We start from the raw sequence: 15,000 nt of genomic DNA on the forward strand, positions 1-15,000 counted from the left end.
TTTTTGTGGTTTGGTGGTGTTTAATGTGTGTTATTGGTGTTTTTAAGGAGTTTTCAGAGATGTTTCTATAGTTTTCTCGTGGTCTGACATATTCCAGTTTTCGTTTCATGTTTCTAAAGATATCGTAAATGTGGTATTACTTTAAATAAACGCTACACACACACACACACACACACACACACACACACACACACACACACACACACACACACACACACACACACACACACACACACACACACACAAAACAAGAGAAATGCGAAGAAAAACACATGAAACCCCACTTAACTAATAAACAGAACCGCATCTAAATAAAAAGAGAGATATAGATATGAAGAGAGAGAGAGAGAGAGAGAGAGAGAGAGAGAGAGAGAACAACAGAGAACAAGAGTAACATAACAGAACAAACACTTAACCACGAGGCTTGATAGATAGTGAAAGAGAGAGCGTTGATAGATAGAGGGAGACAGAGAACAAGAGGACAAGTAGTAAAACAAAGCACTTATACACGAGACTTGTGTGATATAACCCTGAGCAGCTCGTAGGAAGGCTGGGCAGTGCTCCCTGTATTGTGTTACCGCTGGGCTGTCTAAGGGCGCATCTGTGATCTGTCCTGGCTGGCGGCGTGACTGTGGCGCCTGTGGGAGGAGAGAGAGACGGGATGCGTGTTGAGTGAAAGGTTCAGGGAAGAGATTAAGTGTACGCTGTGTTTATAAAGGGATTAAGTGTTCAGGAAAGTGATTGAAGGGTTTAGGAATGGGATTGAAGGGTTTAGGAATGGGATTTAAGGGTTTAGGAAAGGTATCAGGGTTCAGAAAAGTGATCAAGGGTACAGAAAAAGGGATTAAGATTGTGTTGTGGTGTTTTGAAGTGGATTAAAGGTTCAGGAAAGGGATTAAAGATATATTGTAGTGTTTATAAAGGATTAAGTGTTCAGGAAAGTGATTTAGAGGTTTAGGAAAGGGATCAAGGGTTCAGAAAAGGGATTAAGCGTGTGTTGTGTTTTGAAGTGGATTAAAGGCTCAGGAAAGGGATTAAAGGTTCCGGGAAAGGGATTAGGGATGTTTTGTGGTGTTTTGAACTCGATTAAAGGTTCAGGAAAGGGATTAAGACATCTTTATGGTATTTATTGCTAGCGTAAGGATTCACAAAAGATTATGGGATTCAGAAAAGGGGTTAAGGTTGTATATTGCAGGATTAGAGATTGGGAAAAGAGGATTAAGGCCTATTATGACATGTATTATTAGATTAGAGGTTCAAGAAAAGGATTAGGGATTTAGTAAAGGGATTAAGGATGTGTATTACAGGATTAAAGGTTCGGGAAAAGGATTAAGAAAGTGTCAATGTATTTATTTTTGGATTAATGGATTAGGGATTTGTTATCGTGTCTATTGGCATTCTAGAATTTCAGGAAAGGTATTAGGGGTGTGTTATGGTGTTTATTGCTTATTTCGTGGTGTTTATGGTTCGTTTAGGATGTTTAAAGGTGATTATCCTCCTTTCGTGGGAATTTTTAACCCATTCACCAACCAGAACACATTTTTTACCTGGAGATTTGTGTACGATTAGACCATTTTATTGACAGTAGGAAGCGTCTATAGAGGTCAGAAGATTAATGGCCACAGTCTTCACTATTTTAATCTCCCCACATAAGTTTCTGAAGCTGTATAGAATCACCAAACAGTACCTAAAATAAATATGGAAATGCGAGTTTTGTATACGATTAGATCATTTTATTGACATTAGGAAGGGTTTATGGAGGTCAGAAGATTAATGACCACACGATTTTAATTTCCCACGTAAACTGAAACTGAATAAAATCACTAAATAGTAAACAGGATGAACAAGGAAACGCGTTCTGGTACTGAAGGGGTTAAAAGGGCGTGTGAAATAGAACAGTGAATAGAGAAAAGGATATCTGAGTAATGAATAGAAGGAATAGAAGAATACTAATATCCCATGATAGATAGGAGAGAGTAGAGAATGCTGATAAAAAAAAAGATAGATAGGAGAGAGTAGAGATTGTTGATAAAAAGATAGATAGGAGAGAGTAGAGAATGTTGATAAAAGATAGGAGAGTAGAAATTGTTGATAAAAAAGATAGATAGGAGAGAGTAGAGAATGTTGATGAAAGATAGGAGATAGTAGAGAATGTTGATAAAAAAAAAGGGAAAATCGAAAGGAATGAAGTTTGTTAGTTATTTTTTTTTCTTTTTAACCCTTTTTTTTTACTTTTTGTTTATTTATTTGTTTGTTTATTTCTAATCTTTCCTTCTCTTCTTTTTCCTTCTCCCCTCCCCTCACTCTCTCTCTCTCCTCTTCTCCCCTCTACTTTTCACCTTACTTTATACCACTCCCTCTTTCCCTCACCCTCTTTCCCTCTCCCTCTCTTCCTCTTTCCCTCACCCTCTCTCTCTCTCTCCTCTCCCTCTCCTCTCCTCTCCCCTCACTCGACCTTGAAATAGAGTCAGGTGAGGAGGGAAGTCAGCACCACTCCCCTCTCTCTCTCTCTCCCTCTCTCCCTCTCCCTCTCTCCCTTTTTCCTTTTTCCCCTCTCTTTCCCCTCCCCCTCTCCCTCACGTCTGTCTTACCTGGCTAACCCTTTGGACGAGAGAGAGAGAGAGAGAGAGAGAGAGAGAGAGAGAGAGAGAGAGAGAGAGAGAGTTGAGTTTGTTTCACTGGGAGAGTTTTGGGGTTTCTCTCTCTCTCTCTCTCTCTCTCTCTCTCTCTCTCTCTCTCTCTCTCTCTCTCTCTCTCTCTCTCTCTCTCTCTCTCTCTCTCTCTCTCTCTTTCTTTCTTTCTTTCTTTCTTTCTCTCTCTCTCTCTCTCTCTCTCTCTCTCTCTCTCTCTCTCTCTCTCTCTCTCTCTCTCTCTCTCTCTCTCTCTCTCTCTCTCTCTCTCTCCCCCCACCCCCTGATGAGGATATGTAACCACACGCCCCTCCCTTCCTGTGCATGACACGACCCACCTGTCAACCCCACCCCTCCCCCCCCCCCCCACCCGGCCAGGTGTCACGCCCCCACACCTGCGCCTACACCTGCTGATCGCCGCCCACACATCAACACAACGGTTTCCTGTCACTCTTCTTCCTCTTCTTCTTCTTCTTCTTCTTCTTCTTCTTCTTCTTCTTCTTCTTCTTCTTCTTCTTCTTCTTCTTCTTCTTCTTCTTCTTCTTCTTCTTCTCCTCCTCTTCTTCTTCCTCGTTTTCTTTCAGTCATTTATTTCCTCTCGTTTGTAGGTCATGTTTTATTTGGTTAGGTTAGGCTTAAGATTTTACCTTCCTCCTCCTCCTCCTCCTCCTCCTCCTCCTCCTCCTCCTCCTCATTCACACACACACACACACACACACACACACACACACACACACACACACACACACACACACACACACACACACACACACACCTGCCTTTTTTACGCTCCAATCACTGCATACCTGTCCCTTTCACCCCCTCCCACCCCCATCCCTCTACCCACCCGCCCACCCACCCACCCATACACCTGCTTACACGTGTCTGGCAAGAGTGTGCTATACTTGGCAAGGGTGAGACGCCAGTAAGCCAGCCATTAAAAAAGCCGTCTGTCTAGTCTCTCTCTCTCTCTCTCTCTCTCTCTCTCTCTCTCTCTCTCTCTCTCTCTCTCTCTGTTCCTATTTTTGCCTTTTTATGGGTTTATTTTTCCTTTTTTTCTTTTCTCCTTTCTTTTTTTTCGTTTTCTTTCTTCCTTTTATTTCATTCATTCATTTTCGTCATCTCTTTCTTCTTTCTTACTTTTTCTTACTCTTTCCTTCCTTCCTTCCTTCCTTCCTTTCTTTCTTTTTCTTTCTTTCTTCCTTTCTTCCTTTCTATCTTTCTATTTTCCTTCCTTCCTTCCTTCCTTCCTTCCTTCCTTTCTTTCTCTTAACACGCCTCAGTTCTACCCTACACACAGACACGTCCACTCTTGTTCCTCCTCCTCCTCCTCCTCCTCCTCCTCCTCCTCCTCCTCCTCCTCCTCCTGTGGCAGCCTCTTCGCGGTATCAGGCACTCGACTGTAAGTTAAGTGGAAGTTAAACACGAGAGAGTTGATAAGTGATATTTTGAGTCATGTTAACTTGCTCCAACCTTGCCCGTCCTTACTCACGGTTGTGCTCAGAAACGCCTTCCACTCTCACTGCGACAATTTTCCGAGGCCACAGAGACAGCTAGCCGGGTTTTCAAGACAGTTTCTCCTCTCAGTAAACTAGAAATGTTGCCAGTCTATCACCCGAACCGTGTAAATGCTCTTAAAAAAACGCAAGTACCTTCTGTTAGAGTCTTTGGAAAGTATTGATGGTGAAAGAACAAAGCGATACCGTCTGGCCAAGGACACGTAGATAGATAGATAATTAGATAGAGAGGGAGATGGGGTAGATTAATGGGTAGATTGGTAGGGGGAACAGAAAGGGATAGGGTAATGGATGAGAGAAATGAGGGGAGAAATAATGCATAGAAGAAAGATGACAGATAGGTAGATAGATAAATAGATAGAGAGATAGATAGATGGGTATGGGTAGATGGATAGATGGGGGAAACAGAAGGAGGTAAAGGTGATGGAGGGAGAAATAGGAAAATGATAGATAAATAAATGGATAGATAGTTAGATAGATAGATGGATAGATAGATAAGGGAGATGGAAAGACGTAGAATAAAGAAGGAGAGGAAGCGATGAGAAGAGAAACAGTGCATAGGATAGGAAGAGAAGAAGGAAGAGAAGTTGATGGATAGATAGAGATAAGAAAAAAAGGAATAATGGAAAGGGGAGAGAGAAATAGGATAGGAAAGGAAGAGGAAGTGATAGATAGATAGATAGAGAGAAATAGATTGATGGAAGGGAATAGGGGAAAGAGTGGAAGGAAAGAGAAACAGTAGAAAGCAGAGAGAGAGAGAGAGAGAGAGAGAGAGAGAAAATAAAGAGATAAATGTTTTGACTTGTTTTGGTGGAAATTATTATTGTTGTTATTATTATTAAGACTTTTTATTTGTGTTGTTATTGATGTTTTCTTTGTTGTTGTTGTTACTAGGAAAAACATTAGTGGTGATCTTCTTCTTCTTCTTCTTCTTCTTCTTCTTCTTCTTCTTCTTCTTATATAGACGTTACTGTTACAAAGGAATACAAAGGAAAGCCAAACAGCAACAGACCTTTTGCTATTACTGTTAGTGGTGGTGATAGTGGTGGTTATGGTGGTGGTGGTGGTGGTGGTGGTGACAATGCCCTTGTTACTGCTCGTGGTGATGATGGTGATGGCGGTAGTGATAGTGGTGATGGTGGTGCTGATATCCTTGTTACTGCTTGTGGTGGTGGTGGTGGTGGTGGTGGTGGTGGTGGTGGGGAGGAAAGAGGGTGGCGCAATCACGACTCTGATGACGCTGAAGTAAACTCTGCTTGAGGGTAAAGTATTGATGGCTGGACGCTCCCTCCTCCTCCTCCTCCTCCTCCTCCTCCTCCTCCTCCTCCTCCTCCTCCTCCTCCTCCTACACCGCCACCAGCACGAGCACCGCCACCCTTCTCCTCCTCTCTCTCTCTCTCTCTCTCTCTCTCTCTCTCTCTCTCTCTCTCTCTCTCTGGTATTGATCTCTTATGTTGCCGTGAGGTCGCTCCTGCTGCTGTTACGGGGACACTAGCCTCCTCCTCCTCCTCCTCCTCCAGACGTGGGAGTGTGTGGGGCGGCCGTAGCTAGCGTGGGAGAAGTTTTAGGGCCGTGGGAGGAGTGTGGAGTAGTGGAAGTGGGAGTGGAAGAAATTTAAGTAGTGTGGGAGGGTTCAAGGAGGAGGAGGAGGAGGAGGAGGAGGATTGTTGAGGTTGCAGTGGGAGGAGGAAGAGAAAGAGGAGCAGGAGGGGGAGAAGGAGGAGAGTTGGTAATTGTAGAAGGGATGAAGAGAGGTTGGAGAATATTGGGGAAGAGGTGGAGGAGGAGGAGGAGGAGGGTGATTGTGGAGAGGTAAAGAAGTGCTACAGATTGTTGGGGAAGGAAGGGGAAGAGGAAGAGGAGGAGGAGGAGGAGGAGTAGAGGTTGTTGAAGTAAAGATGTGCTTGGAAAGAAGATGAAGAAGAGGAGAGGAGAGGAGGAGGACTGACTGACTGAGGGAAGGAATAAAGATGCGTTGGGGAGGAAGAGGAGGAGAAGAAGAAGAAGAAGAAGAAGAAGAAGAAGAAGAAGAAGAAGAAGAAGAAGACAAGAGGCAGTGAGAAAGAAATAAAAACAAACAATAGATAATGAGGAAGAAGAAGCGAAGGAGTAGAGATTGAAAGGAGTAAATAAGGAAAGAAGAAGAAGACGAGGAAGGAGGAGGAGGAGGAGGGAGGAGGAGGAGGAATGCTGGGAAAGGAAAGAAAGTATGAGAGAAAACTGTGCAGGATGTTTGACTGTACGTGCGGAAAGAAAGCTTGGTGTGTGTTTGTGTGTGTATGTGTGTGTGTGTGTGTGTGTGTGTGTGTGTGTGTGTGTGTGTGTGTATGTGTTGGGGTGGAGTTGTAGGGGAGTGTATAGGGCAGAAAGGGAGAGTAATGGATATGCTCGTGATTGGTGAGTGAATAGGACACGTGGGGAAGTATAGAACCGTGACGGAGGGGGGCGTGTTACCTGGCCAGCTGCCCGTGAGTGTGTGCGTGAGTTTGCGTGTGTGTGAGTGTGTGTTACCTGGCCAGCTGTAATGGATAGGGACAGAGTGATGGGAGGGGGGGGGTGATGGGGTATTATGTAGCTGTGTGTGTGTGTGTGTGTGTGTCAGTATAAGTATATATACCCCACATAACACCATTACCACATCAAACAGTATAGCATAACATAGCGTAGCATTACACATATTACAGTAACACAATGACACAACACCAACACACGCTATGAGAAGGAGTTACAGCCACATGTTCATACCTAAGTGTGTTACCAGATGCAGAAACGCACGGAAACACAACAATGATACACTGACACATATACTGCAACCCAAACACTGCATTGCTGATGTTCCTGTGCTCCTGTGTTGAAAGATATGCTGTGGAAGTCAAAGAGTGGAGAGTGTTGCATTAATAGTAACACTGCAACTCAAACACTGTATTACTAATGGTCTTGTGATAATGTTGCTGTGGCCATAAAGGATTGAAATGTGTTGTGAACGCCCTTGTGTTGAGAGAGGAGAGAATAGACAGTGTTGCATTAATAGTAACACTGCAACTCAAACACTGTATTGCTAATGCTCTTGTAATACTGTGTTGCTTCTGCCATTAAGTATTGAAACGTGTGTTGTGAATGACTTTGTGTTGAGGAGAGAGGAGAGAATAGACAGTGTTGTAAAAATAGTAACACTATTACCAACGCTTCTGTAGCACCGTAGACACAAAGGGAGTGAGATACAGTGTTGTGGATTGTAGATAAAGAGTCTTGTGTTGCTGAAGTTTGGCTGGGTGAACACAGTGTTGTAATAATAGCAACACTATTACCAACGTCTCTGTAGCACCGCAGACACCAAGGGCATGAGATAGTGTTGTGGATGGTGGACAGAGTGGTGTGTTGCGGAGGGCAGGCAGGGTGGACACAGTGTTGCCTAGTAATGATTTTTGTGTTGCTAGGTGATGTATTGACAGGACCACTGCCAGGAGGGGAAGTGTAAGTGTTGCACGACTGCTTGCTTCCGGGAGAGAGAGAGAGAGAGAGAGAGAGAGAGAGAGAGAGAGAGAGAGAGAGAGAGAAGGGTTCACCGAGGGGAAAATGACCTGCGCAGGTGAGGGGAGAGAGAGAGAGAGAGAGAGAGAGAGAAACAGCTGTATTATTGTTGTTATTGTTGTTGTTTGTGATGTTACGTCATTGATCTCTGTTGAGTTATACCCTCGCCTTGTTTTATGAGGCGGAAAGAAGAAGATGAAGAAGAGGAGGAGGAAGGAAGGGAGGAAGGAAAGATGGTGGAGAAGAGGAAGAAGAGGAGGAATTAAAGTAACGTTTCCACCAAGTTAAGAGGAACGGGATCAGTAATTCTCTATTATGACGTAACGCCTCTTGAAATGACGGGAAGAGGAGGAGGAGGAGGAGGAGGAGGAGGAGCAGTAAGACAAGAAGAAAAAAAAATAGAAAGAATAGGAGGAACAAAAGAAAAAGGAAGAAGAATAGGAGGTAAAGGAAGAGGAGGAGAAAAAAAAGAAGAGGAAGACGAATAGGAGGAGGAAAAGGATGAAGAAGAATAGGGAAACCAGGAAGAATAGGACTAACAAGAAAGGAACAGGAGGAATGAGAAGTTAGCAAGAGTAGCAAGAGAAGCATTGTGGCACAGACGGCGAGGAGAGGCGAGGGAGCTAGACAGATACAGGGGACAGCGCCATCTCTTTGTGTTGGGGCAGTCTGTGTTATCAGCGGCGGCCCTCTAGCGGCGAGACTCCACACCACCACTGCCCTCGTAAAAAACAAAGGATATGTGTTCTGTAATGCGATGTTCATGTAGACGATGTTACTACTGCTACTATTACTTCTACTACTGCTTTTATTACAGCTACTTGTTTGTTTAAGGCAATTCACGGGGATAAAAAACAAAGGAAATACGTTTTTGTATTGAGTCTTGCTAATGTTACTATCACTACTATTATTTCTACTGCTCATGTTACTGCTACTTGTTTGTTCAAGGTAATTCACGTGTTTTGTTTACTTTTTATTCGATTGCAACAAAGGAAGTACGTTTTTTTTAATTGTGACTTACTATTAACGTTACTATCACTGCTACTATTACGTATATTCTTACTTATACTACATCTATTTAGTTATTTAAGGTAATTTACGTGTTTGTTTACTTTTAAATCCATTACTTAGTCGTCCACGAGGATAAAAAAAACAAAGGAAATACGTTTTTGAATCGTGATTTACTAATGTTACTATCACTACTACTACTACTACTACTACTACTACTACTACTACTACTACTACTACTACTACTACTACTTTATTTACATCTCTATCTGTAGACAGGCCAGTCAGCTGATGGGTAAACACAGCCACTACCGAATATATGTAAACAAAGAATCACAAACTTTACACCTTTACATGAGGGAGCGAACACTTCAGGTCAGGATCCTGTGTTTAATGGCTGGAATAGTGTTGGATCCCTTTGTGTTGAGGAGATGGTAGTGGTCGTGGCAGTGGTGTTTGTTGGTGGTGTGTGTTGAGAAGATGTGCTGAACTGGAAACAAAGAGAATAGTAGTAGTAGTAATAGTAGTAAGGGTGTTTTATATGACTACTTATAGGACAAAGGATCTAGAGAAAAAAGGATAACAGTACATAGGATTAAGGACTTCTGACATAGGATTCAAAGGTATAGAACAGTAGGATTAAGAATAAGGGATGTAGGATGATAGGATATGAAACTGTGTAGGATTGAGAAGGATCAGAAGCACGAAACTTTGCAAGACATGGGATTAGCGTAGGATTAAGAAGGATTTGAGGCACGTGAGGGTTATGGATGTAGGATTTAGTGGTTTTGTGAAGGATTCTTGTCTCGTAGGATGCTAAGATGTGTGATCGATGTGGCGTGACAATGCTACTGAATCCTTTTTGTGTAATTAAAGTGTTGATGAAAATGGTGCGTGAAATGGAGAGAGAGAGAGAGAGAGAGAGAGAGAGAGAGAGTACTAGAGTGCAAGGCTTAACTAACATAAGGTCTCTTTAGTACAAGGGACCGAACGAGTGAGGGTGTGTATGGAGAGAGAGAGAGAGAGAGATTGAGCGTCGGTTAGGCAGCCATGGCAACAGCTTTCTCTCTCTCTCTCTCTCTCTCTCTCTCTCTCTCTCTCTCTCTCTCTCTCTCTCTCTCTCTCTAAACATGCACCCGTCATGTCGTTCATCCTGTTCTCTCCTCCTCCTCCTCCTTCCATAAACAAATGTATTTCCCCCTCCCAGACTCTCTCTCTCTCTCTCTCTCTCTCTCTCTCTCTCTCTCTCTCTCTCTCTCTCTCTCTTGATACCCACATACCCGTATTAATCTATTTTTGTCCTTCATTCATCGTTATTTAATCTCTCTCTCTCTCTCTCTCTCTCTCTCTCTCTCTCTCTCTCTCTCTCTCTCTCTCTCTCTCTCATGCGCCAGCCTGACACTGACTGACATGTTAAAAGACTCTCAGCTTTAATTCTCTCTCTCTCTCTCTCTCTCTCTCTCTCTCTCTCTCTCTCTCTCTCTCTCTATGCCAAAGTGTGAATAAAATGAAGGAGAATGGAAGAAAATAAGAAAGAGAAGAAGAGGAAGAGGAAAACGCAAGAAGGAATAAAGAAAAGGAAAGAAGGAAGAAAAAAAGGAAGGAAGGAAGGAAGGGAGAGGAGAAAGAGGAAAAAAAGAGGAAAGGAAAGGAAAAGAACGAGAGAGAGAGAGAGAGAGAGAGAGAGAGAGAGAGACTGCAGTAGATTAGTAAAGGCTTGTAAACACTAAGGAGGAGGTGATGCGGTGTGGCGAGACGTCGAGATGTGGTGTTTACTAATCCTCCTCCTCCTCCTCCTCCTCCTCCTCCTCCTCCTCCTCCTCCTCCTCCTCCTCCTCTTCTTCTTCGTCTTCGTCTTCGTCTTTGCATTGACGGGGACTGATATATCTGCTTTCTCTCTCTCTCTCTCTCTCTCTCTCTCTCTCTCTCTCTCTCTCTCTCTCTCTCTCTCTCTCTCTCTCTCTCTCGTTTTTGTATTTTCCTTTCTTGTCCTTCTTTCCTCTTTCCTTCTTTCCTCTTTCTTTTTCTCTCTCTCTCTCTCTCTCTCTCTCTCTCTCTCTCTCTCTCTCTCTCTCTCTCTCTCTCTCTCTCTCTCTCTCTCTCTCTCTCTCTCTCTCTCTCTCTCTCTCTCTCTCTCTCTCTCTCTCATCAGGCATTGTGTGTGTGTGTGTGTGTGTGAGAGAGAGAGAGAGAGAGAGAGAGAGAGAGAGAGTAGTATTAGTATTCGTAATTGTTGTTGTTGCTATTGTTGTTGTAATAAACTTATAATGATGTGGTTCAGAGAGAGAGAGAGAGAGAGAGAGAGAGAGAGAGAGAGAGCTGCAGGGTGAGTTCTGAGGCTGAAGGGGTGATGAACGACGGCCTTGCTTGGATCGAGAGAGAGAGAGAGAGAGAGAGAGAGAGAGAGAGAGAGAGAGAGAGAGGAAAGCTTGGTGACATTGCAGAAGGGTTGATTGGAGGGGAAAGTCAGGAACTACAACTGTGGTGGTGGTGGTTGTGGTGGTGGTGGTGGTGGTGTTATGCTGCGGTGTCTTGTGGTGTATTATGGTGTTATGCTGTGGTGCATTGTGGTGTCATGCTGCGGTGTGTTCTGGTGTCTTGTGGTGTTTTGTGGTGTTGAAATCTATTTTAGACTTAGAAACGGGTGTAGAAATTTATATTGTAGTGTAAGTGTGTGTATTAGGGTGGTGATGTCCTGTGGGGGGGGGTGTTCGTGGGGTTACATTGAGGTGTATAGGAAGATCAGATGTTTTTTGGGGTGTAGAATTCTGTTAAACCTTTATTTAGGGTGTAGAATTCTGTTTAGGCCTGGTTTGTAGTATTGAATGCTGTTTAGGTTGTTTTTGCGGGTGTACAATGCTGTTTAGGCCTTGTATGGGATATTGAATGCTATTTAGGACCGTGAGGTTGCCCTGGGGAGACTCGACTACTAGAATGATGTCTGTGAGAGAGAGAGAGAGAGAGAGAGAGAGAGAGAGAGAGAGAGAGAGAGAGAGAGAGAGAGAGAGAGAGAGAGAGAGAGAGAGAGAGAGAGTACTTTTGATATAGACAGCATAGGAGGAAGAGGAAGAGGAGAAGAGAAAGGAGCTGAATAGGATGAGAGAGAGAGAGAGAGAGAGAGAGAGAGAGAGAGAGAGAGAGAGAGAGAGAGAGATGGCCTTGGCTGTCATTCTGGAACACTGCCAATCCCGGAATGCTTAAGGAACCAGACCAGGGTGCACCAATGAGGACTGGAGCCTGGCTGGAATGGATGCGGCGGGAATTGGAGGCAGCAGGAATGGGGGAAAGTTGGAATCATGGTCTACTAGAGGGAGGGTGATTCCAGTGACAAAAGGGGTACTAGGAATGGGAATATTGTCTACTAGGAATGGGAAGTGTTTGGAATAGAAATGATTAGCAATGAAATTAAGGAAGTTTTGATAGGAGTGGTTACGAATGAAGTGATTCCAGTGATAAGATTGGTACTAGGAATGGGAATATTGTCTACTAGGAATGGGAAGTGTTTGGAATAGAAATGATTAGCAGTAACGTGAAGGGAGTTTTGTTAAGAATGATTAGCAATGAAATGAAGGAAAATTAGTTGATCTTTAGTGGTTCCAGTGATCAAATTCGTACTAGGAATGGGAAATGATTGGAATACGAATAATTAGCTATGAAGTGAGGAAGGTTTGGTATTTGGTGATTGGAAAGGATTGAAAAGGAAAAATTGGATAAAAATAATAGAAAAAAGAAATTGATGGTGGGGCGAGAAGTAAAGGGAGTGAAAAATAAAGAAAGTTTTGAAATATTAAAATGATAAAAGTTTACTGAGAAAGAAAAAGAGAAAGAAAAAAAGAAAAACACACACATCCACCTACACACACACACACACACACACACACACACACACACACACACACACACACACACACACACACACACACAAAACAGGATTTCGTAAAAGATTGAACAATTTAGATATTTTTGAAAGGATGAACACTGAAAACCATCGACATTTTGAGTTACAGGTTAAAGAAGAGAGAGAGAGAGAGAGAGAGAGAGAGAGAGTGGGCGGCGAGGGAGCTCAAGAAGGAAGGGGCTAGAGGCTGTGTGTGTGTGTGTGTGTGTGTGTGTGTGTGTGTGTGTGTGTGTGTTTTAAAATCCATCAGGTGTTTTGTTCAATATATTTCAAGTGTTTTCATGTTTTATTCAGTTTAAATTTAGGTTAGGTTATATAAATGTGTGTATAAGTTTTATGTATGTTTAGTTAAGTACACTGGTATATACTCTCTCTCTCTCTCTCTCTCTCTCTCTCTCTCTCTCTCTCTCTCTCTCTCTCTCTCTCTCATTTATTTCACTTGGTTCTATTTCCGCCAATTGATGTTTTAAAAGAATAACGTCATTTTAAGTATCCTTTATTCAATTTTGCCTAGTCTTCCATTTTTATTGTTTCCTTTCCGTTTGTTTTTTCTCTCTCTGATATTTATTCCTTCATTTGTTGTTGTTGTTGTTGTTGTTATTGTTGTTGTTGTTGTTAATGGTGTTTTTTCTTCTTTTTAGCTTCGTCTCGTGTGTTCGTTGATCGTCTTCTGTTTCAAGGTCAGTTGTGTTTGTTTTGGTTGTTGTTGTTGTTCTTTTTCTTCTTTTTTCTTTTCTTTATTTTCTTTCTTCTTCTTTTTCTATTTCGTTTTCTCTTATCTACTTTCTCCCTCTTTTTCTTTCTTTCTTTCTTTCTTTCTTTCTTTACTCCTTCTTTCACACACAATTATTCTTTTTTCCTTTTTTCTCATCTACTTTTTCCCTTCCTTCTTCTTTCTTTATTTCTTTATTTCTGTATTGATTGATTTACTCCATCTTTCACACACACACACACACACACACACACACACACACACACACACACACACACACACACACACACACACACACAGACAGTAACAGGCCGAACCAGTAGTGTTACCAGACCCTCGCCACGTGATACCCTTCAGGACTTGCTTTACATCATACCGAGGGAATCGAACCCGGGGCTGTGTGAGTGCTGGGAAGTTTGTCACCAGGATCCTTATCTTGAAACACTCCTGCGCCGTACCTCCATTGTTTCAAGAGACTAGTTAACCCCTTCAGTACCATTCTGCTTACTATTTGGTGATTTTATACGGCTTCAGAAACTCATGTGGGGGATTGAAATAGTGAAGGCTGTGGCCATTAATCTTCTGACCTCCATAGATCCTTCATGTCAATAAAATGGTCTAATTGTGCACAAATCTCAAAACGCATGTGGGAGATTGAAATAGTGAAGACTCTGGCCATTAATCTTCTGACCTCCATAGACCCTTGCTTCCTAATGTCAATAAAATGGTCTAATTGTGCACAAATCTTAAGGTGAAAATGTGTCCCAGTATTGAAAGAGGTTACGATGGTTTTTAAGGGTGGTTTGTGTAGTTTAAATGACAAATTAACAAAAAAAAAGTATATCAACAAGAAACCCGTGTGTTCCTGTATGTGAATATGTGAGGTAGCCAGCGCCCGTGTAAGAGAGACCTGGGAGAGTGAGAGCGGAAATTTGAATATCCGAGAACTCTTAGAATTACCGCAAGGAGAGTGATATGGGAGAGAGAGAGAGAGAGAGAGAGGAGAGGGAGAGTAGAAAGAAGAGAGGGAGAGGTAGATATTATGATTCCTCCCTTATCATTTTCACCACCTGAGCACTTCCTTCTCTCTCTCTCTCTCTCTCTCTCTCTCTCTCTCTCTCTCTCTCTCTCTCTCTCTGACATTCTATTTTGCGTTTTCGTTTCATGTTTCTTTATCACTTACTTTCTATTCTCCTCCTCCTCCTCCTCCTCCTCCTCCTCCTCCTCCTCCTCCTCCTCCTCCTCCTCCTCCTCCTCCTCATGTCAGGATATTACCCATCACTCACGCCTTTGTGCTGGGGAGGAGGAGGAGGAGGAGGGGGGTCATCTGTGGAGGTCGTCTTCACTTTCATTCCTCCATTTATCTTTCATTTTACTCTCTCTCTCTCTCTCTCTCTCTCTCTCTCTCTCTCTCTCTCTCTCTCTCTCGTATTCCGGTCCCTATCTCCCAATTTCTCTTCCCTCCCCTTTTTCTCTCCCTCTCCCTTTCCCTTCTCATTTTTCTCTCACATTTAGCTTCTCCCTACCTCTCTTCTCTCTCTCTCTCTCTCTCTCTCTCTCTCTCTCTCTCTCTCTCTCTCTCTCTCTCTCTCGTGATAAATTGTGGTTATTCACTCAGTTTCTCTTTTTCTTTCTTTTTTTCTTTCATTTTCTTTCCTTTTTTCTTTGTTTTCCCTTGTGTTGTTGTCACGTAGATCTCCCGTC

General features: G+C 42.8%; 1 protein-coding gene across 4 annotated transcripts in view; it reads left to right on the forward strand.

Annotated features, from left to right (window-relative positions):
* LOC123510322 (transmembrane protein 198-like) overlaps window positions 1-15,000 on the forward strand; it is a 70,379-nt gene that overhangs the window by 24,991 nt on the left and 30,388 nt on the right. For 2 of the 4 annotated variants that reach the window (XM_045265351.1, XM_045265353.1), the window contains exon 2: window positions 13,226-13,264. The exons of the other annotated variants lie outside the window; for them this stretch is intronic. The gene's annotated coding sequence lies outside the window, so the exon portion shown is untranslated. The remainder of the gene's footprint in view (window positions 1-13,225; window positions 13,265-15,000) is intronic. 4 annotated transcript variants of the gene reach the window in all.

This window comes from Portunus trituberculatus, chromosome 28 (assembly GCF_017591435.1).
Source record: "Portunus trituberculatus isolate SZX2019 chromosome 28, ASM1759143v1, whole genome shotgun sequence".
In the NCBI taxonomy this organism is placed as follows: Eukaryota; Metazoa; Arthropoda; class Malacostraca; order Decapoda; family Portunidae; genus Portunus; species Portunus trituberculatus.